The 23,512-nt window shown below is 31.8% G+C and overlaps 1 long non-coding RNA gene across 4 annotated transcripts; it reads right to left on the minus strand.

Moving 5' to 3' along the window:
• Window positions 1-935: 935 nt before the first annotated feature.
• On the minus strand, window positions 936-21,900 carry LOC126738692 (uncharacterized). Of its 4 annotated transcripts, none has more exons than XR_007661424.1 (4): window positions 21,475-21,768; window positions 10,265-10,441; window positions 9,627-9,832; window positions 936-2,080 (listed from the first exon to the last, which is right to left on the minus strand). It is a non-coding gene; the product is annotated as an uncharacterized LOC126738692 (long non-coding RNA). The 4 variants fall into 4 exon arrangements; XR_007661421.1 differs by lacking the exon at window positions 936-2,080 and adding an exon at window positions 21,775-21,900 and having other exon boundaries at window positions 6,446-9,832; window positions 21,475-21,709; XR_007661420.1 differs by lacking the exon at window positions 936-2,080 and adding an exon at window positions 12,391-13,261 and having other exon boundaries at window positions 6,446-9,832.
• Between the last annotated feature and the right edge of the window lie 1,612 nt (window positions 21,901-23,512).

The following is a 23,512-nucleotide window of genomic DNA, read 5'->3' on the forward strand; positions in this document are numbered from 1 at the left end:
CAGCACGATTCTTTTTACGGATGAAGCAGGGTTTACCAAGAATGGAATTGAAAACTTACATAACTCGCATGTATGGGCCGATGAAAATCCCCGTGATAGTATTATTTCTCATCATCAACATCAATTGCAATCAATAAATATCTGGGCAGGTTTTTTTGATTGGGCCATTTGAACTGCCACCACGTTTAAACGGAGAACCTTATTTGGAATATCCTCCAGAACAATCTTCCAGATTTATTAGAAGATTTGCCCCTTGCAACCCGCCGAGATATGTATTTTTTGCATGATGGAGCCCTACCCCATTTTAGCCTTGCTGTAAGACACCACTTAAATAATACTTTTGAAAACCGTTGGATAGGTAGAGGAGGACCTGTTGCTTGGCCTCCTCGGTCTCCCGATCTAACGCCATTAGATTTTTATCTATGGGGTCACCTCAAAACCTTGGTGTATTTCACCCCAGTCGATACTCGGGAAGAACTGCTCCAAAGAATTACATTTCATTGTGATAATATAAAAAACAATCTTGGGTTATTGTGGCGAGTGCAGCAGTCCTCGATTCGTCGTGCCCGCGAATGTGTTAGAGTTCACGGAGCCCACGTCGAACCTACTTATGAAGTTTTTAATAATTAGTTTATTGCTCGAATTGAAGAATTTAACTTTTGTTTACATATTTGGTTTTTGACATTTTATTGTAAGTTGTTTTTCTAATTTAAAAACATACACTCATCATAGGTGTTTTTTTATTATTTTGTAAAAATATTTTTTAGGACACCACTGTATTTTTAGGAACATGTATTTTTTTTAAATTAAATGACTTACATCAAAATTACTCTGTTCTTTAAATAACAAGCGTACTTATCTCATTAAAAAAAAACATTGGCTCATTTATTTTTTTTTCCAAAACGGTTCATTTTATCGATAATGAACAAGAGTACCTTTTTTTAGCCTAGGGTTCAAGGTATCCAAATTTATTTTTTTTAGACTTTAACATACAGGGTGTTAAAAATATATGCATTAAAGTGTACAACCTAGTCCGCCTCTGGTAAAGTAAACAAGGTAAATGTATTTTAAGGATGTCATTTTAAGAGGTCCCTAATAGTGTTCATCACCTAAAATTTTTATTAAATTCTACCGGGTAGTTTAAAAGTAATTTATGAAAAACCAATTTCCAGCAGCGTCCTTTAGGAGGCTGTAACTTCGTAAAGAAGGCCTGTAGGAATTTTTTATAGGAACGTTCGGTAATATTTTTCGATGTTCTATCTGAATCCGAGAGATTTCCCACATGAACCGGGACACCCTGTATATTTACTAAAGATGTTAATTTTTTCGAAGTACTAAAAAAAGAAAAAGTTGGGTAGAGTACCATGCTAAGGCTTGAACTCGAAGTCTTCCGAGGATAAGGCAGGTCTCTTCCCCACTGCGTGTTTAGGGCACTCCTTGGATAATTGTGGAGATTTTTTTTTGTAGTACTGACAAAAATTTTAAAAATGTCTACTGGTCCCCACGGACAAAAGTTTGTTAATAGAAGAAAATAATAATTAATAGTTCAGACGGGACGAAAATATGGTCGCTTTATTGGTGTGCGCTATTCTTTAATTTTTTCGAAGGCAATAAAAAAACTTTCTTTTAAATCCTAAATATTGCATAAAAATAAAATGCCTAAAAAACTGCCAAAGTGAATTTGGGTGTTTAATAGAAAACATTAATTGAAAACAATTTAAGATACTAATTTTAGCAACAGTTTATAAAACGGTTTTCTGCTATTTTACTGCTAAAAGAAAATTTCTCTATATACGACTTTTCTAGTATCTTTATAGAACACAAAACTGTCGGTGCTGTTTTAAAACTGCTCTTTTGTGTTTCTTTTACCCTAGAAGCTTACGGGACCCGGAAGTAAATAGGGGCGCTGAGTAAGGTAAATTAACTTTAAAATACTGAAACAGCATCTTTACTACATACCTAAATACAACAAGCAGCAGGGTCTTATTGAACAAAATAAAGGTCAAAAAACCCAAAAAAAATAAAATCGTTCTTGGTTTACTGCTTATTCACTGAGCTAGGCCGATGTTGCCATGTTGACCTACAAATATAAACAAACAAGCTACTGAAATTAATTTTTATATGGGAAAAGGGTTGAGGCTATCCAGGTTATATTTCTTTAAATATTAGATAACTATTTTGTTAAAATATACTTCAATGTAAGTAATAAGAAACAAACACGTCTAAAAAGTGAATCCTATATAAGAAGAGAAAACCCAGAAGACATATATATGTATCTGCCAAAATGATAGCAGTGTTTTCACGTTATAATAGTGAACGGGTTTCACTGTTTGTACCCAAACAAATACCCAGCGATGAAACATTCATCACTTAGGCAAAGGTTCGTAGCCTTCAGATTTTCTAACATTTTGAGATTCTATTCGTATGAAAAAGTATATAGAGGGCTCGTAAATGTTAAACACATGGAGGGAGCTTAGGTCGTGTTGGTTGGTTCAGGCGTTACAGTTCGTAGAACACAGCATGGTTCACTAAAAAATCCACCAGTATTCGGCGATTGAAACTCATCACTAAAAATTCGCTGATTCTAAAAGCACAACTGTCACAAGACATCGTTTTTGTTTTGAAAAGCACTCAGCAAATATAAACATTTAACAATAACAATTGAAACATTTAACCATGTTCTCTACGACATGCGTAATTGCACATTTATAATAAGAAGAAAAGAGACAGAAGGTTTTACAAAATTTTGGCGATTTTATTGGAACATTTGTTTTTTCTAAATTTTTATTGAGTATTTATGAAAGTAAGACCTATTATTTTAGGAAAAGTCGAGAAAATATGTAGTCATTTAGTGAACTGGTTCCCAGAAATGTGATTTTAAGCCACTAAACAGTGCCATTTACTTTAAATGCCGTAAGTATGGTTGTTTTTTGTATAAAAAAAAAGGCTTTCATTTACAAAAAAAGGCAAATTCTCGCCAGCACATCTATAAACATTATAACCAACACAAAGTGCCTAAACAAGAAATATCCTGTTTGTTGGTAAAAAAGCTGAAAATGGTTTTGTAAAAATCGTGTTTTGCGTCAGGTACAATAAATACATTATGAAATGTATTATGATGCCATAATTTTAACCTTTTCGACATTGCTGGCTCATAAATGTCCCAAGAATTTTTTCAAGAACACGAACATTAAAAAAGCGCTTTGTAATGCATTGAGATGGGATAATTCAGTATTGTATTATGGGGATATCTCGAACGGGATTCCCCAGGAGCTACGATATACGTTCTACACGTATTCTACGATATACGGCATTTGTAGAGAGGGTCGGTGGCTCTCGAGGTGTGCACGTGTTTTTGATTCATAAACCGGAAATTACCTTGTATATTGGCTGTATTCAAAGTGCTGCAAGTAGTATGAGTAAAAGCTAATTGATCTTATCCATTTTTAATCTTTTTATACAATGTTAAGCACAAAAAAATGGTCAGTGGGACATATTTATCCCTGCAGTATGTTGTAGTGTAATAATTATTTATTCGATTTTAGCAGCACCTTGTTGATAATTTATCAAATGTGAAGAGGATCCTTTTCACGACAGCGATGATAGTAAAGATCAAATTATGCATGTTCCGAAAGCAGGTCTTCGTCAGAATGTGATGAAAATGAACAAATTGAGGACGCGAATACAGGGTGTTTCTTAACCTATACGCATAAACTTGGGAAATTATTGCTAATGATAAATAATGACTAATAGTGAAAAAAAATTAAGTAAAATATTTTTAGTTTCTGAGATAATCAGTTGATACTGTTGTGGTCGTATTTCGTTTTTTATTAAAATTATGCCGCATAATTTTTCAAATGAGGAACTAATGGACATGTTACTAGCATATGGGGAATCAAGACAAAACAGTGTGGCTGCAGCTAATCTTCATGCACAAAGATTTCCTCATAGGTATCATCCGTCGCGTGAAGCTTTTTTGCGTGTGGTTCAGCGGGGTAGAGAAACTGGAAATTTGCGGCCGAGGCCAGGGCAACATGGTGGAGCCATTAGACCTACGCGCATTTTAAATCTGGAGAACTCGATTTTAGATATCATCGAAGAGCATCCTGACATAAGCACTAGAACAATTGCAACGCAATTTGGATTATCACCAGTCACAGTTTGGCGAATCTTAAGGCATGAATTACTGTCATGAGTGACGAAGGCATGAATGACGTCCAAAGGGTACAAGCTTTACTTCCAAGGGATGATGCGCCTCGCGACTTTTGCGAGTGGTTTTTACATCAGCAGCAGTTAAACCCACTTTACATGAACATTAACACAACTTTACCATGAACATTTTCGCAACGGATGAAGCAATTTTCACACGCAATGGTATTCATTTATGGTGGTCCACCACATTTTGCGCGACCAGTGCGACGGCATTTGGATCGAATGTGCCCCGAACGATGGATAGGCCGAGGTGGTCCAATTGGATGGCCTCCTCGATCACCCGACCTTAATTCGCTTGACTTTTATTTTTGGGGCCACCTAAAATCTCTGGTGTATGTAACCGAAGTTGACAATGAACAAGAATTAAAAAATCGGATATTTGCTGCCGCCGAGGAAATTCGACTACAACCTGGATTAACTGCTGTCTGCAACTCTTGGATTAGGCGTGCTCAATTATGTATTGAAAGTCATTGAAATAACTTTGAACAGTTACTATAATAGTTAAATAAACATTTATTTTGGAGAATTAACGTTTTTTTTTTTTAATTTTAATTAATAGGTCGTTTATCTCCGTAACTAAAAATATTTTAATACTTTTTTTTTCACTATTAGTCATTATTTGCCGTCAGCAATAATTTCCCAAGTTTATGCGTATAGGTTAAGAAACACCCTGTATAGATGTTATGGAGGATGAATCAAGCAGTTCACAACGATCAAAGGAAGCCCCTGATCAAAATGACGCTATTTTATTTGACTGGACCTTCGACATTTGTTTTGACCCTGGAAGTCTCTTTGATTTGACTCTCGACGTCTCCTTGACTTGACTTGAAAGAATCTTTGACCTTTCCATATTCAACCGATTCAACATCTTTAAGAGGGTCATTATGGCTTAAGGGTTCAATTTTGCGAATAGATCCAACAAAATTGAGGCCTACATAAATACATTTTATTTAGCGATGAAGCTCATTTTACCCGCAATGGAGTTAAACCGACACAATAAACAGTATTAGATGAGCGTCTAATACTGGAGGATATTTACGCTTTTTGGAAGACCATTTAATACACATGTCGGATGATGTTGCGCCAATTGTTCGACACCGAATGTATTTTGAACAGGATGGAGCCTCGCCTCATTTTAGTCGCCGAGTTCGTAATTTCTTAGATAATCGTTTTCCTGATTGTTGGATTGGCAGAGAAGGACCTCAAGTTTGGTCACTAGACTTAAATTCACTGGTTTATTGCCTCGAGGGTGGTTGAAAGCACTAGTGTATGAAACACCAGTAGAAACCGTAGAAGGAGTCCACAAGGAAATTTGAAATGCTTCAAATATTATTAAAAACAATCTTTAATCAATTAAACGTACAACACGAGCGCTTAACAAACGTACTGCAGCTTGCCTTGAACTTGGTGAGGGTGTTTTCGAAAACATTTTAAATTAGTGGAATTTTGTTTTTTACTAGTATTTGTTTGTGTTGCTTTAAAAAAAAATCTTACAAAAAAACTTCAGAACCGATTATTTCAGAAACGGTTCAGAATCGGATTAAAACATATGGGTTAATTTATCTTATTTTCACCTTTGAACATGTTCCCAAAATATTTCCGTTTCCTCCCGAAACCCCCTGTATATCTGATGAATAGTGTTGACTTTACCATAGTAAATCTTAATTGTTTTTTGAGGAGTTTTGAAATAATAATCGGAAACCATTGATTACATCATGCACCGTAACGATATTTAAATTTTATGTATTCTTTTAAAAGAAATTATTAAATACAATTTTTAAAATATTGCTCTAGTGTCTCAAAACGATCCTACTATTTGAATGAACTTATATTAGGTAGCGTATGAAGTAGGTTTTGCAAACAACATTTGTTTGTAAACTAATATTAAGTAGAAACGTCAAAACCATAATTTAGAATGTAATTTAACTTTAACTTGATTCAAAAAGACGTTTTTTTGCCCTGAGTATATATATACAGGGTGGTCCAGTTCAAACGTCATTAATTTTAATATGTGATAGAGAATTGAAAAAGAAATAGACTTTCATCATACATTTTTTCTCAGAAATGTTTAATAACAAAGATATTAAACTTTCGTTTATTTATCATAACTTTTAAACTACCAGCTTAATTTTAATTAAATTTCGCATGCAGGTTATTGTAGTGAATTGTCAATTACTGATGAAGTCAATTTTAAAAAAAATTGCCAGTGGCGTAACATACGGAGGGACCTGGTCCTTTTTTGTCTCAAATCTGCGAGGTGATATAATATTTTTTTTTATAGGAATTCAACTCTTAGATTCTCCATTTAATTTGAAACGAAAAGTTACTCTTGCAAAATTATGATTTAAGGCACTGTTTTCAAAATGTTTTACTTTAATTGTTCAGAAATACCTGCCAAAATGTTGCAAAAATTAATTAATAAAAAAAAGGAAATTGTTGTTGAATATAAAAGATGTCAATGATCAAAAGTTACCTTAAGTCATTATTTTATTTGTCAGGTTTAATTTAAGATTCAAGCCTAATTTTCTTTTTTTTTTTAATTTTTGCAGCAGTTGTAACTGGCGTTTGTAAACTAAACTAAGATATTTTAAAAAGAGTACCTTAAATCATAATTTTGCAAGGGTAACTTTTTTTTCCAAACTAAATGGAAAATCTAACAGTTGACTTTATATAAAAAAATATTTTTTCACCTTGCAGATTTAAGACAAAAAGGGACCAAGTCCCTCCGTATGTTACGCCACTGGCAATTTTATTAGAAATTGCCTTTATCAGTACTTGATAATTCAGTACAATGACCTGCATGCGCAAATTTAATTAAAATTGAGCAGGTAGTTTAAATATATGATAAATAAACAATGGTTATGATAAATAAACAATTAATTATTCTTAGCTTTAGCACCCTGTATCTTTGTTATTAAACATTTGTGAGAAAAATTTTATAATGAAAGTTTATTTCTTTTTAAATTCTCTATCACGTATTAAAATTAATGACGCTTAAACTGAATCACCCTGTATATACAATATCTTAGAGGTTAATCAAATATGATTCATATTGATGCAAATTTAGTTTACTTTCAGATTACATCCCTATCATGTCGTTCTGCACTAAGCTTTGACAGATACGGATTTCGATAGACGACTCGATTATTGCCATTGGCTTCTGGGAATGGTTAACGAAAACCTTCAATTTCTATACAGAATTCTTTGTTCAGGCGAGTCTACTTTTAATAGCAATGGTGGGGTAAATCGCCATAATATACATTATTGGTCTTCATAAATCCCCATTGGAAGCAAGAACTTCAGCATCAAGGACGCTGTAGTATAAATGTATGGTGTGGTATAATAGGTGGCACAATTATAGGACCATATGTCTTTGACGAGGCACTAAGAGGTAATATCTAGAGTTCCGCAGAAACATATTGCCAATTTTATTGGGAGATGTAAATCTGGATCTTAATAAATCCATTTAAGGCACCGGGAAAAAAGTTGTTTAGTCTGTATTTCACGGGTATACCATCAAAGCCGCTGCCTCATAAGCAGAATTTTATTTAATGTTTTAACGGTAAGGAAACGAAATAAAAAAACTGTTTTGTTCGGTGAAAGGCTTTGAGATTTTATATCGAATAGATTTTTTAGTATTTTTGTAGTCGGTCAAGAGTACACATTAATTTTAAAGAACACTTTTTATGTATCTTTTTTCGTTCCGGTTTTTTTTTTTTTTAATTTCGCTAGTTAACTTTTGTAATAATCCCTTGTTTAAATAAAGCATCTTAGTGACTGTTTTACTGGGTGTTTTATTTTTATCGAACCGTCGTAACCACCTAAAGCGGGTAGCTTTCCGTTAGCGCGACAATACCCATTGCTGCAATTAGGTGTTAAATGCTGCATTACCATACTTCCTATACTCGATGTATAGAAAGAGAAAGCCTGTTTCTATGGCCAGCCAGGTCACCCCACTTGACCGTTTTAGATTTTTACCTCTAGGGAAGAGTAAAAGACCTCGTTTTTCGGACCAGGCCTACATTCAGAAAATATGATCCTCAGAATTTAAAATGCGATACATGGTTTGCCTAGAGAGGAAATTGAATGTGTCAATATCTCTACGAGGGAGGGAAAAATTGCAGCTAGAGTTTGTCTAGCTAAGGAAAGGTACACCATCTGTTTCAAAGCTGCGCCAAGTTATGTCCCCTAATAACGCGCGATTAGCGACAGTAGCGCGCCTTTTTTAAGAAAAGACATAAACACTAAAAGGCACAGAACACAAATATAAGAATTAACGCAACGGCAGTGTTTATATGCAAATCGGGGCGATCGATACCGTTGCTTTGGCAGCGGCGTAAACAAATTTACTGCGCAACCGAGCCGAACAACACGTGCTGTACCTTTTCTTAGCTAGACAAAGTCTACGCGTGAACATAGGGGCGCCCATTTTGAAAATCTAGGACGAAATAATCTATTAATATAAATGTATTATATGAAAGACCGCCTCCTCATGGATTTTCGAAAACCTACTTATACTAAGTTTCTTTCTTTAAACGAATATTCATTTAAACACAAGTTTTCTCAATTCGACTAATGCAATATGAATTTACGACGATTTTTGTAATTTTAATTTTTTAATGGTTACATTTTTTTTTAATAACTTTAGTTTGAGTAGTTATATCTGAATGCGGTTTTTACCAATCTGTTTAGCTTTGTTCCCTGCTCTTAATAGCATAAAAAAATATATATCGTTAACTTGAATAACGTAAATCCCCAAGTCAATGCCCCTATCGGATTTTAGCGAAAGCTACAGTAATATTTTTTTGATATAAAAATAAAGCAGTAAAGAGGCTTTCAACCAAAACTTATTTAACCCATTAGTGCATGAAGTAGCATGGAATAAGAAACACATACGTTTTTTATTAAACATTTGTTTAGTGTACTTGAAATAAGCAGGCAAATGTGGAAAAAAAACAAGAAATGTATTCATTTGAAAAAAAGAACAGTCCCTTATGAGGGACATTGTGCTAAAAATAACAAAATAAAAATTCTGATAATCAACAAAAAATGTATTCTTTGATATGCCTATTTAGTGTGATAAGCCTTGAAGTCATTACATTTTATGCAAACAAAATTTGCCTTTTTTTGCAAAATGCACATTTTCTATCAGTCTCAGAATATTCCACCAAATGATTGATATTATCAAGCCTAACATCCAGTGGTAAGGTTGGTCTTAGTTTCCCTTTTACAGACTTTACGCCATATGAATGCCGCAAAGCTATGGCTATGTTTCTTCGAAAAATAAAATTGGCCACCACCATTTTCTTTGTCTTATTCGGGCCCTATATGTTGGCATCCATGTTGTCTAATTTATCTACCCCACCCATCCCTCTATTATAATTATATATTATGCCTGGCTGTGGAACATTTACCTTAGATTTAGTTTCTCTGCAGTAACGTGGAGCTGTTGTGTTTGCAGATACGCCAAAATTTGAAGCAGCTGCTAAAACTTTGTTCCTTCCATTGAACAACTACAACATCTTGACATGCAGACTTATGACAGAAGCCTTTTTTTCAGTTTTCCATTCTTGCTTTGACCTTAGTGGGCTATTTTCTACTCGATTTTCACGTAAAGTACCTGTATAAATATTTCACAATCAATATGCGCTCTTCTATTATTTCACGCACATGTTTAAAATTTCGAATATGTGATAACTTGTATTCTGTAGTGAATTGCAAATACAAATTTTGTATTGTTCAGACATACTTAAGACCCTAACGTACCATAGCATCACTTTACGTTATTTTTAAAAAATTGAGTTTTCTTTCATAAATTTTAATTTTTATTCCGCTATAATAAAAACCGCTAGGTTCTAGGAGTCAAGTTAATTCATCAGAATATTGGCGCGACTTTTAAAATTGACATAAATAGTGGTAAATAAATATTCCAAGTAGTCTTAAATTATCGTGTTTAGTGTGTACGTGTATAATAAATCGGTTAACTATTTTTGTGCATCGAATGTTTTAATTTACACCTTAACGGTAAAAAGGCTACAATTTGAAAACATACCTGACCTCACTACAACAGGTTTTTAAAGTTGCAAAATCAAGGTCTGAGGGTTTTTCTGCAGTTTTTGCTGTGCCACAGGGTAGTAATTTGAGGCCGTTGCTCTTTTGAATTCCTACTGATAGCCATCCAAGGGTGGTAAAGCACTGGGAAAGTCTCCTTTTTGTTGATGACTAAGATCTAGAAGTTGCAAGAAGATAAAAACTTTGTAGAAAATTGCTTTGAGCAAAATCGATATCAAATTTACTTATTTCATAAATAATAAATTATTAATTAACAAAACAGAGGTAAAGGATCTGAAAGTTGTTTTTCAAAGTAATATAAAATTCAATAGTCATTTTGAGATATTACTACTAAAGTGTATGGTGCACTTGGTATTGGTATAAGGAATTCAAGGAACTTCACATGTTATCTTTATGTTAACATAGGTAATGTTTACTTATACATAGTTTCATATAAAACCATGCTAACCAAGCTCTTTAATATTCAAACTTTAGAAATAAGAAGAAAAGCTGAATTTTTCAGAGTCGAATAGAGCTACCAGATGAGAACAGTGATCTTATACCGGGCAGTGCGTCGCCGAGCGGACGTAGGAAATCCCATGTAAATTTTAAGGGGGTCAATTATTGGCTTCCCTGTACATTTTACAGAAAAAATGTAAGATAACTTTTTGAAGAGACCAATCTGGCAAACCCTCGTGCAATGTTTCAAAAAATTTTAATAAGCGAATCTTGAATTATTCAATTAAATGTAATTGCAAAATTACCAAATTTTCGTTTCAGGTAAAACCAGATACCAGCCACCAGCAAACAATTTGTTATAAGGCTTTGTCAAATCTGACGTACAGCCGAATAAAGTCAAAATTATACCCATTTGTAGTTACGTCATCCAGGTGAGAAAAAACGTATGACGTAGATATTTTTGCCAATCAATATTAGGTTAGAAACTTTAACATCGCCTTCAGAAATTAATAGTCTGCTGTGTATTTTTATACGTTCAGAAATTAACAAATGATTTATTTTAGCAGCTGATTTTTTTTATATTTTTATATTCGTGTATATACTTCCATTCAATTTTAAAAAATCTTGTAGTATTTATTGTATTATTAACAAACTTAACAATTAACAAATAATATTATAATTAATCATAAATAATGGGACATAAACAATAAGTCCGAAACGGAATTGCTCTGAATTTTTCAGAGTCGACCAGATGAGAACAGTGATCTTATACCGGGCAGTGCGTCGCCGAGCGGAACGTAGGAAATCCCATGTAAATTTTAAGGGGGTCAATTATTGGCTTCCCTGTACATTTTACAGAAAAAATGTAAGATAACTTTTTGAAGAGACCAATCTGGCAAACCCTCGTGCAATGTTTCAAAAAATTTTAATAAGCGAATCTTGAATTATTCAATTAAATGTAATTGCAAAATTACCAAATTTTCGTTTCAGGTAAAACCAGACACCAGCCACTAGCAAACAATTTGTTATAAGGCTTTGTCAAATCTGACGTACAGCCGAATAAAGTCAAAATTATACCCATTTGTAGTTACGTCATCCAGGTAAGAAAAAACGTATGACGTAGATATTTTTGCCAATCAATATTAGGTTAGAAACTTTAACATCGCCTTCAGAAATTAATAGTCTGCTGTGTATTTTTATACGTTCAGAAATTAACAAATGATTTATTTTAGCAGCTGATTTTTTTTATATTTTTATATTCGTGTATATACTTCCATTCAATTTTAAAAAATCTTGTAGTATTTATTGTATTATTAACAAACTTAACAATTAACAAATATTATTATAATTAATCATAAATAATGGGACATAAACAATAAGTCCGAAACGGAATTGCTCTGCAAATTGAGAATGTGATAGAGCGAGCCGCAGATGCAACAAAATTGAGCACAACAACGATCGCAAATATAAAGAAGAATGGGATAAAATCAGATCAGGATTACGCTGCTCATATATTTTCCAGGCAAAAGACCGCAAAAACCAAATCTACAACATATTTGAAAAGTAGAATTCGGCACGAGCAGTAGACGTAACAAAACCGAGCTTACGAAAATTGTGAATAATGGTATAAAATTATTTTAACTCACTGGGAAAAATTTAAATACTCACAATTTAATTTACTTGTTCATGAAAAAAAATTCTGCTTGAAGGAATATGTTAACACACTAAAATGAAAATACCATTCCAAAAAATAAAACATACAAACTCAAAAAAAACATGTCATATTGCATTACCAAGTTAATGAAATTGCAACGATATGATTGAATACTTAAACGGCGATCATAAAATAAAATTTGCTAGAACAAAAAAAGCTTAATCAATTTCGTCAGTATTGTCAGAGTCAGAACTGAAATCAGAGGTATTGTCTTCGTCATCGTCGTCTTCGTCAGTCGTAATCACAAGTGGCAGAATGTCATAGGCATCACACACTTGTATTGCCTCCCAAGCCTTTTCAATTACCTTTTCTGTATGAAAAACATATTTTTGCCAATGATCTATAGAAATTTCGTTTATTACCCTTTCCCATGTAGTCAGAACTTCTGAAGGTGACCCCTTAAAATTGGGAACATATTGATCATATTTTCGTGTACATTCCGACCATACCATTTCAATTGCATTAAACTGGCAATGATATGGTGGCAGTCGCAAAATTTTGTGTCCTAAAGGTTTAACATATTCATCAAGGAAGTACTTTTTTTCACTAGGGCAATGTCTGCGTCCATATTTCATCTTTCATGGCTTTTTCTGGAAAGCCAATATTCTTTTTCTTCAACCATTCGGTCAGTCTCTGCATTGTCCATGATTATAAATGATTTTGGGGGAAGATTTGAAACCAGCTGATTTTTAAACCAGTTTTCGAAGTTTTTCCTGTTCATATTGTCATGATAATCTCCCGTCTTTAATCCACTCTTGAATATTAAATTTGCACCCTTGATGAAGCCATCTTTGGTTCCGGCGTGGACCACGATATAACGATGACCTTAAAAATAAAAGATAATTCAATTCTCTTCTTTTAGAAATAATTCTTCCAGAACATAAATTTAATATAATTAATAAGTAATGTTCCATGCACATACGAGTAGAGTATGGAGTTAAATTCCCTCATATTGTCTTAGAGAGAAATTATATGAAACTATGAAACAGATGAAATTATGAAGTTAGAGGGCCCTTACAAGGGCAATAATTTTTATTAAAAAAAAATCTAAAAAGATAACCAGATAATTTTTACCTTCACTGTTTTTCCTTGAATCCGTGTGCTTGGTGTCATCTTGCCAGCTACTACGAAATGATCCCTTGCTAAAAATCCACGTCTCGTCAATGAAAACTGGAGTAAAACCTTCCGGACCTACATTTCTATTTTTGATATACTCCCTTAAAAAATTGATTCTTTTATGAACAATATTTGGCAAGTCCATCAAAAATTATCTGTTATTTGATTTTTTCCACTTGAAGCCATATTGACTATTGATCCATCTTCTTAAGGAGTCAATGGAAAACTCAAAATATTCAATTTCTTCCCTGAACTTTTCTCTTATTGTTGCCAATATTACATATTCTTTTCTGGCGTACATAGAATAAATTGTGTCCCGAATTCTATGTTTCAAATATGTTGTAATTTTGGTTTTTGCTGTCTTTTGCTTGGAAGATATACGGGCTGCGTAATCCTGATCTGATTTTATCCCATTCTTCTTTATATTTGCGTTGTTGTGCTCAATTTTGTTGCATCTGCGGCTCGCTCTATCACATTCTCAATTTGAAGTGCAATTCTGTTTCGGACTTGTTCCTTTTCCAGTTGAAAAAAAGCCAATATATTTAAAATCATCAGCTGCGATTGTTCATTATACCTATTATATCTTTTTTTAGGCATTATCTAACACTTTTCGAAATAACTTTCAAGAACAAGTTGACAAACCAATATTTTTGATTGATAGTGACGGATATTTCACATAACCTAGCATATAAAAGATGAATAATCATCAGACACCAATTTTTTTCAAAAGTTTGTTGTCGCCGCTGTTTGGAATATGCTAAACAAAGATAAACAAAAATGACGTCATTACAAATAGGTATAATTTCGACTTTACAAGAAATGTTTTTTTTTTCGTTTTATCAATCTCACAACCATACATTCAAAGTAAGAGTTAATTATAACTATTATTTATTAAGTAATTATTTATTAACTTAATTATGGCTATTTTTTCGTCGATTGAATAATACATACTTGTTTTCAAATATCGACTGTCACTGATTTATTGACACTTTTCCTCACGTCAGTGACAATATTCATTTTACTGGTGCCGGTTTGGTTTTACCTGAACCGAAAATTTGCTAATTTAGCAATTACATTTAATTGAATAATTTAAGATTCACTTATTAAATTTTTTTTAAACTTTGCACAAGGGTTTGCCAGATTGGTCTCTTCAAAAAGTTATCTTACATTTTTTCTATAAAATGTACAGGGAAGCCAATAATTGACCCCCTTAAAATTTACATGGGTTTTCCTATGTTCTCGCTCGGCGCCCCACCACCCGGTATATACCTCTGCTTGTCAAAGACCCACTTGCTGTAACTGCACTAAAAAAATCAATAAAACTGATAATTTAAATATTTGGAAATATCTTTCTTTATATTCCCTTATAAATAAAAAATAATTGTAGCTTGAGCTTTGATAGCTTGCTACATCTATAAATGCTTATTCTGCCCTACATGTTTAAGTAAAATCTGTACTGTTGTGGCGAATTCATGATGAGTTACCTATATTGTTGGGTTTTACATCAGTAATACAGTAAAAATCAATTTAGAAAATACTATGTCATACGCTCAAATATTGAAAAGAAGATATTTGACCTTAAATTTTTAACGAAACCTTTCGTTATATTTGATTTAATGTAAGTTCAATAAGTCTTAAATACAATAATTTACTTGAAGTATAATAGATATTTTTTATATACACAGGAGCTGAGAATTAATCAATTGATCTCTGAGCTCGTTTCTTCTTTTCAATATACTACCTCATTTTATTATAGATATTGAACTTGAAAACAATGAGAAAAGCCTAATTTTAAAAATTTAATATTTAAAAATTCCTTAGATTGATATTAATACATGTTTTTTTTATGAAATTTAATTAATAATTTTACAAGCATTCCCAACATTAAAAGAAATAATGATGATGTCATTTGAAAAAAAAAGTTGAGGTGATTTTTAGGCAATCACTTGTCGGGGGTAGTGTTTATAACTAATTTTGGGTATACATTTTCTTTTAAAAAATTATACTTTAAAATAAAAAAGTTACAGCCTGTGACGTTGATAGTGTATAAATCACTCTGCACCCTGTATAAATCGAGTTTCCTATAAAGAAAATACATATTAAAATAATTATTATTGAGTCTTAATTTCTTTGAAAAGTCTTTTTTGTACTTGAATGGCCGAAGAGCTTCTATCTTTCTTCAAGATTCATTGTATTTAGGTCCAACATAGGAAGATTCGATATTTTTCTTTTATCATGAAAGTGAAAACTTTCAATTTAATTTTGAGTGATATGTCATTCATAGTTAAGTTGGCTCCAAAGTCTTGAGACTCTCTAAGTCCTTGAGATGTATGGCTTGATTTGGATAATGCATTAATTGATAGTTTCTACCAAATAAGAACTATGAAGTCAGAATGGATATCAACCATTTTCTATTAACTTGAATATCTTGGAGTTCTATGCAAAAGGGGCGACACGTTATAGCATTATGAGCATCTTTACATAAATACTCATAGAGTTGTAGTTCGGCAGATAATTTATCCATATAAGAATACTTCCTATAGCTAACCACAGGGAATGGTTTTTGTAGTAAGTTTAAGAAAAATTGATTTTAACGATACAGAATAGGTATAATTGATACTAGTGATATATATTTAATTCAACCAATGGTAATACTAATCTAAAGGTAATAATTGCACCATTCAAATTAAAGTTAAAGAGTCAAATTAAATTTAATTTCAATAATCTAAAAATTTAAAATATTTTAGATATTAACTGGTATTGGCAAACTATCAATTGTTAATTAATTTTTTTTGATAAATATGAGCAGCCATTCATTTCATGGGATCTTGTGTATCCATATGCCTATGTAGATTAGTTCAAAGGGCGTAAAATTTGTACTGGAATGTATAGTATTGTTATAAGCAATAACTGCATATGGCATTAAACATACAATGTCTTCATTTTTATCTTTTTCTTTTAAAAGTCTAATATGTTCAACTAAAGTTGAATTTAATGTTTCAAAGGGCTGTTTGATTTGGGCTGTTGTAAAATGTATTTTAATATTATGTGATTTGAATAATTCTTTAACACTTTCATTTTGGAATTCAGATCCGTTATCTAAAATAATTGTTTTAGGAATACCACAGAATGAAAATTACTATACCAGAGTTTAAACTACTGTAATTACTGTACCAAAATAGGTTAAAGCTTTTGAAAATTTATCAATTAACACAGGAAATTTTGATTTCAAAAGATGATAACAAAGTTACTTTTGTGTTTGACAGGTAGTCAAAAGTAGGCATTTTTAGCACGTGACTTTAATATTGAACTTTTAAAACCTAATAGAAATAAAGAAGAAATCTTATCAATCATGAACTTATTTAATTTCTAACCAACAATTACAGAAAAAACTAGGTTAAATAGTTGTATCCATAATATATTTACCAATATTGATATTGCTTGTGTGCTAGGCATGACTGCAAACCCATATTTCAAATCATAAAGGGCAAAAAAATAATCTTCGAAACTAAAAACCAGTATATACATATACCAAAAACAATATAAAAGATTTTTTCCTCAAACAAACCTTTTTTTATTCAATAGCTAAAAGAAGAGAACTGGGCTGACGTTTTTGGTCAGAATGATTGTGATGTAAATAGCTAATGGGGTGCTTTTACAAATATATTTGAACCAATTTTTATTCAAAGTTTTCCAAAGAAACTAATATGTAAGAAAAATAAAAAAGATCTCTATAAATATAATAAGGAAGTTAGGGAAGTAAAGGATCAATTAGATGTTTATTTGATGATTTTTTTCGATGTATGCAAATAGATACAAAATTGTAAAAACAGAGTGAGATGACCTGTTGATAAAAGGCACATAAACATAGCAGCTAACCATAGAAGCGTCTTGTTAAGGCCTATAAAGCCCAAACGAACTTTTAAGTATTCCTAAAAAAGTAAAAAATAAATTGAGCTACCAAAAAGATATATCAGCGAGTATTATCAAAATATGCATTTACAACAACAAGTTTTCTGCCACATGTTGCACATTTCATTAAAGCATGGCCTGCATCTTAATGCATTTGACAACTATACAGTGTGTCTCAAAATTAGCGAATGTATACGTGAAAATGACAAAAAAAATTGTAGTTGAAATTTGACCGTTTGGCTGGCATCCAGCCCTACTTGAATAAAAAATAAAATTTAGCATATTTTTATTTTTTTTAAATCAAGCATGTCTTAATTCGAGCTTGTTTTAAATTTTATGAGTAGGTAAAGTAGTATTCCTAGGCAAGATATAAAAAAGTTTATAAGAAAAAGTTGTTTAGAACGCAAAATTATGCCCGAATACCGAATTTTACAACCGTAGGCCTACTTTGATTTTTACGTTTAAATTATTTATTTATTCTGACTTTTCTCAAAGTTTAAACAAAAACCAAATAAATATTAATATTTAAAATAGTGAAAGTTATTTTAAAAATTATTGTTCTTGAAATAATTTTTTTTACGATCGGTAGGAATTTTTTCGGCTCGTGGAATGCATACCGCTTATTATATTGAGTTCTTTTTTGCTGCATTTATGAGTTTTTGTCGAACTTTTTAAAATGTAAACATGATTAAGAAATTCGGTATTCAGGCTTAATTTTGCATTCTAAACAGCTTTTTCTTACAAACTTTTTTTATATCTTGTCTAGATATACTACTTTACCATGCTTGATTTAAAAAAAAATAAAATATGCAAAATTTTATTTTTGAATTAAGCAGGGCTGGATGCCAAACAGTCAAATTTCAACCCTAAATTTTTTGTCATTTTTATGTATAAATTCGCTTATCCTGTAGACGCACTGTAGACTGATCAGCCTACTTCTAAGTTTTTCAAAGCTGTTTAAGTTAATTGTTTGCAATCAGCTTCTCAGCTTTTTAAAAGAGTGCAATATTTTGTCTCAACATAGATATCTTGAGAGTAAATCTACACAAACTACCATATTTCAGTTTCACTTGTGTAGTCTTGAGGAATTTGGAGAGGGGAAAGCTTTCATTGGGAATATTTTTAGATCTTTCTAAGGCATATGATTGATTAGATAGAAATTTGTTAATAAAGAAATTACAGTAATATGGGGTGAGAAATAATTCCTTAAAATGGTTCACTTCTTATCTCAACAATGGAGTCCAACAAGTAATGTTAACAAGCAAAAGATCACAAATTTAGATTATTTACTTAATGGTGTTCATAAATGACTTGCCTTTTGAAATTATTGACAATATTCAAACAGTATGTAATACCCTAAGAATATTTTCAGATGATGACAAATTTATTAGTGGCGTTTCCAGACATAATAAGCTATGCTAGAATGAAGATCTACTGTTTCAAAAAAGCAAAGATTGCTTTAGTAAAAAGAAGAATTATAGTTAGTTTATACTGAATGAACAAAAAACGACCGTTTTCATTTTTAAAGCAAAACAAAACCAGGAAGTGACCCCAAAAGAAGTAAACCTCAACAATTACGAGGTTAAAGTGTGTGTACATATAGATGAATTTTTAGACTTTTCAGAACACATTGAACATTTACAAGTTAAATTAAATAAAGCTTATTTTTGTTTCTGTACAGTGGTAAAATACCTAAATGAATGGATTAGTATTTTGAAAACTTTGAGTCCGCAGCTAGACATGGCATTATTTTCTGGGCAGCCAACTCTAAGATAAGAAATATATTTGTCATTAAAAAAAAGGTAATTAGAATAATATTTAAGATGCAGTAGTTATAATCTTGTAAAGCTATTTTTAGATCTAAGGGAATTTCAACTGTGTAACTTGTTTATATTTGAAGCAGTGATGTTTTTATTTAAGGATAGAGATAAGTTTCCTACTTCTGTTGATCATGGGTTTAATACTCGCATATGTAATATTAACTACCCTATATAGAGGCTTTCACTCTTTAAACAGAGTCCCTACTATATGTGCATAAAGTTATTTAATAAACTTCCACATAAAATATAAACTATAGGAAATCAAATGAAACAGGTTTAAACAGAAGGTGAAACTGAAAGGTGATTACCTAAGCATGTAAACTTATATGTAGTAATGTCAGGGAGATGTTTTTTTTTTACTAAATAGGCCTTTTTTAGTGATATCATTTTATTTTATATCAGTTTTCATACATAATGTTACTTGATAGTACTAAATAAAGAAATATATTATTATTATTTCCTAATATAAGTGTATCTATATAAATAACTTCCAATGGTTTCAAATGTTTGCTATTATATTTAGATTTTCAACAGATTTTACAATTATCAATATATTTTATAATAACATTTCTCATTGATTTCCAATAATAGCTTAATTTTATTAGAGTAAAATTTTTTTGAATTCTGCAATGAATAGTTTTTCCTTTATGAGAAAATTAAATTATTTGATTTCTTTCTTCAGGTTTAACATTATTTATTACTCGGTAAAATTAAATTAAGGTCAATTTATTAAAATGGTTACTTAAAACTTGTTGGAAAACTGAACATAAATCTTGTGAGAAAAAGCTAATGAAATTTTTTTTTCTAAAAAGAAAATCCTAAAGTTATTATAGGAAATACTCTTTCAAAGACGCTCATACGAAGACTATTAAACACCCCCAAATCCCTCAAGCAACTTTTGCAACAAAATATTGATGCTACATCAAAAGCCTTCTTCAGATCAATGGACACTGCCACAACCACTTGTTTTTTATCCAAAGCTCATTAAACATAATCTATGAAATTAATTATTAGATTATAAACATAATCTAAGTTTGTTTAAATAAATGATTTTCAAAAAGAAATGAAACAGAAATGAAGGAGACAAAACAAGGGACCAGTATTCCAGAATATATCAAACCAAAGATAAATATTAGACATCTTACAAGTAGATATTGAACACAGCCCTATATGTGACTGATATAATCTGATTATTATGACTGGACTGAAAAGTGTGATTTTAAAATCCGCAATCCTAAGATAAGAAATCTCAGATTTAATACGGTCTTTTTGCATTTTAGTTGTATAATTTGATAACTCTTGGTTATTCAAAGTAAATACATTCTCCATGCATCCCGCAAAAAAAAAGAATATAAATCTCTCTCAAGACAAGTGGTATCCAAGACAGTCCTATCTCTATAAAAAAATGTCACATTAACTGCAAATATCGACCAAACCGAACAAAATATCAAAAGCCACAGAGAGAGCCCCCAATCTTTACTTGTGATCTCCCAATAATGGATGATAAAGAAAGCATCAAGTTTACAAAAGTATCACATGATTGACCTGGTCAAAGAAATGCCCTTTTCCATACACTGTCACAGATTTACAGAATAGTAGAACAGTATTCTGTAAATCTGTGACACTGTAAGCAAGTGCTTTGTTTACAAAACAAGTCTTTTAAGTAATCTTACCACAGCAATCTCACCATTTTAAGAATATAAGAATATTAAAAAATTAAAGGATACAGTCCATCTGATTGCTGCTTCCTTTGATCTTTTATGTGCTAGCTTTTTGGTAATTATTAAAATTGCGAAGCTCTTAACTAAATGAGTTGGCAAAGACAGATATACAGTATCTTCTAGTGAATTAAAAATTAGTTTTTGTCATAGGGTTAATACTTGGTATCTGTTTGTTAATACTATTCCAGACCTTTTACTAATTTCATTATTATATTGTTCCATAAGTTTTATAATGATAGAAGTAATAAATGGTAGAAGTTGTTTATTTGATATAATAAATAATATGACTTAGAATAGGGCAACAAAAAGCAAATACCTATACTCTGAAAAATGTTATAAACTATATAATTAAATTTCTAATTACCTAAGAGAAACAGGGATATACATTTCTTAGACAGGTAAGTGACTGCTCCCTTACCCGATTTATTCAGCAAGTGTCAAACATTAAATCAGAAATATTTTAACTTACGTTATTTTAAATTGCGGTGTAAAATAGTAGTAGTCCAATATAAATACATGGGTCCTCCTTGCATGGATCCCCTTCGCCATTGCTGCCTCCTTATTCAGGAAGAGAGTTAAAATCTTATCTACCAGCCCTATGCACGCCACTTTCTATCTTGCCGTCTTCCATGAGTGCGTACACGATATGCTGGAATTGTCAAAGGGTCTTTTCTGGAATTTCACACTTATTTTCTGACCATTGCCTACAACGTAAAAGAAAAACAATATAATTAACGGTTAGTATTCAAGAGGTTTGCCGCCTTCTCACATTTAACACTGTTGTTACTGACAGCTGCCAATGTTGTCTGTCAATATCAAGTGTCAAACGAAAAGAAAATAAACTAATGCTTCATCCAGATGTTACAGATATCGACGCTACCGGTCGATATTCATTTGGGATTCATTCTTCATTCCCTCGAAGTATCGTATACTTTTGTATATATATGTTACCGCTAATATCCAAAATCCGCTAATATGCATAATAGCTAGACATATTGGGAATTATGCGTAAATACTAAAACCGTTGGTAGTTATGCAAAATAACGGCGCGTATCAGAAATTATCGATAACTACTAAAATCACTTAGATTCAATTAGAAATTAAATTATTTATAATTATTAAAGATTTCTTAATAAGTTTTTATTATTGTACGTTTATGACCACGGTTGCTCCTGATTTGATGTTATGACATAGTATATGAGCAAACTATAAATTATATGAGTGAACTTGTGAAAAGATCGGCTTAAATCGCATTTTTTCCCATGGTGCGGGACAAACAGCACAAGTTTTTACTATCGCAATGGTCCACAAAAACACTCAAATACGTCTTTTTTCAGCTCATACACTAAAGAAAAAATAGAACTTCACAAATGCCGTGTTACCATTTCAAATTTTTTTTAAGCGGTTTTACGAAAAAGAATGTTAATAACTTTTTTTGCTTTGAAGACCTTATTTTTGAGCTTAGAATAACATATATCTTGTTCTACTTTTTATTTTTAATCCAAAATTTAACATGAATAAGCTAAATTAATACTATTCATTTTTCAATTTATCTCTCTCTTTCTTTGACGAATTTTTTGTTTTGTTTATTACAGGTCGCAGGGCCAGACTCAAAGACAGCAGAGATTGATTTGAGACAGGATTGTTTTACGCATGGATAATTCTATGTAGCCTGTTCTAGAACAAGTTCACCAAAAAATTTATCAATTCTGGCACAAAAAGGCAAAACAAAAAAAGTTGTTTACAAAGAAGTTCTTCAGTAGAACTTTTCTTTTATTTTCAAATTTCACGCGAGCAACTCCGCGGGCATTTAGCTAGTTCATAAAGCGTTTGTTGACATTTAGTAGAATTATTTATTTTTATTATTTTTTGATTTTGCTTTAGGTCTCTTTGGGATGCAATTCTACTAGTAACTTCAAGTATGTCGATCTGGGTATCTGTGTCTATAGGTATTTTGTATGGACTTCTCAATTTTCGGATCTTCTGGCACCGTGATTACCACTTTGAGTATCTGTTGCAAGAGGGCTACCTACTTTTATAGCTGTGTATACTGTGTCGGCTAATTTTAGCAGTCGGCCTGCTATTTTCTTAAAATTATCTACTTTACGTAGTAATAATAACTAACGTAGTAATAATGTCTTTGTTCGGGACAGTATTATTTTCCCCTAATTTCATAATGAGTTTAAGTGTAGTGGCAACAGCGCTCATCTGTCAATCTATTTATAATTACGCGTTGTTATTTCCCCGCTCCCCGGACAATAAGTTAGTCGTCTATTGTCATCCATTCGGTAACAATTAAGTAACGTCGCGCGGCCGCCGTGTTTTGGCCCTCTGTAATTATGCGGTTACTCATGTAAATTTTAAGTTTAATGTTTGTTAAATACTCCCGATAACTGTGTAAGAAGTGTTTATTTGTTTTCTTTATCATTTGAAACTCAAGTATGAATAAATTACGTTCTGAGTACGAGGAATTCGTAGTTTATCATTTGCCCTATATCCGAGTATTT

Source organism: Anthonomus grandis, chromosome 1 (assembly GCF_022605725.1).
Source record: "Anthonomus grandis grandis chromosome 1, icAntGran1.3, whole genome shotgun sequence".
Lineage (NCBI taxonomy): Eukaryota > Metazoa > Arthropoda > Insecta > Coleoptera > Curculionidae > Anthonomus > Anthonomus grandis.